Below are 1362 nucleotides of genomic sequence, written 5' to 3' on the forward strand. Positions count from 1 at the left end.
TAACCCAGCCCCATTGCTGCCCCATAGAGGTAACATAGGACCCCATTGCTGCCCCATAGAGATAACACAGCCCCATTGGTGCCACATAGATGAGCTGGAGCCCCATTGGGGTGACATAGGGCCCCATAGAGGTAACATAGGACCCCATAGAGATGACTTAGGACCCCATAGAGATAACACAGCCCCATTGCTGCCCCATAGAGGTAACATAGGACCCCATAGAGGTGACATAGGACCCCATAGAGGTAACACAGCCCCATTGCTGCCCCATAGAGGTGACATAGGACCCCATTGGTGCCCCATAGATGAGCTGGAGCCCCATTGGGGTGACGTAGGACCCCATAGAGGTAACATAGGACCCCATTGCTGCCCCATAGAGGTAACATAGGACCCCATTGCTGCCCCATAGATGGGCTGGAGCCCCATTGAGGTGACATAGGGCCCCATTGAGGTAACATAGGACCCCATAGAGATGACATAGGACCCCATAGAGGTGACATAGGACCCCATAGAGGTAACCCAGCCCCATTGCTGCCCCATAGATGGGCTGGAGCCCCATTGAGGTGACATAGGGCCCCATTGAGGTCGCATAGGACCCCATAGAGGTAACATAGGACCCCATTGCTGCCCCATAGAGATAACCCAGCCCCATTGCTGCCCCATAGAGATAACACAGCCCCATTGGTGCCCCATAGATGAGCTGGAGCCCCATTGGGGTGACGTAGGACCCCATAGGGGTAACATAGGACCCCATTGCTGCCCCATAGAGATAACCCAGCCCCATTGCTGCCCCATAGAGGTAACCCAGCCCCATTGCTGCCCCATAGAGGTAACCCAGCCCCATTGCTGCCCCATAGAGGTAACATAGGACCCCATTGAGGTGACATAGGACCCCATAGAGATAACACAGCCCCATTGCTGCCCCATAGAGGTAACCCAGCCCCATTGCTGCCCCATAGATGAGCTGGAGCCCCATTGGGGTGACATAGGACCCCATAGAGGTGACATAGGACTCCATTGTTGCCCTATAGAGGTAACCCAGCCCCATTGCTGCCCCATAGATGGGCTGGAGCCCCATTGGGGTAACATAGGACCCCATAGAGGTGACATAGGACCCCATTGAGATGACATAGGGCCCCATTGAGGTGATATAGGACCCCATAGAAATAACATAGGACCCCATTGCTGCCCCATAGAGGTAACATAGGACCCCATTGCTGCCCCATAGATGAGCTGGAGCCCCATTGAGGTAACATAGGACCCCATTGAGATGACATAGGACCCCATAGAGATGGCATACGACCCCATAGAGATGACTTAGGACCCCATAGAGATAACCCAGCCCCATTGCTGCCCCATAGA

At 54.6% G+C, this 1362-nt stretch overlaps 1 long non-coding RNA gene across 1 annotated transcript; it reads left to right on the top strand.

The window, feature by feature from the left end:
- Positions 1-3: 3 nt before the first annotated feature.
- LOC116652680 lies at positions 4-1356 on the top strand. Its single transcript, XR_004305824.1, has 3 exons — positions 4-29; positions 246-275; positions 515-1356. It is a non-coding gene; the product is annotated as an uncharacterized LOC116652680 (long non-coding RNA).
- The last annotated feature ends 6 nt before the right edge of the window (positions 1357-1362 follow it).

This window comes from Coturnix japonica, unplaced genomic scaffold (assembly GCF_001577835.2).
Source record: "Coturnix japonica isolate 7356 unplaced genomic scaffold, Coturnix japonica 2.1 chrUnrandom617, whole genome shotgun sequence".
NCBI lineage: Eukaryota > Metazoa > Chordata > Aves > Galliformes > Phasianidae > Coturnix > Coturnix japonica.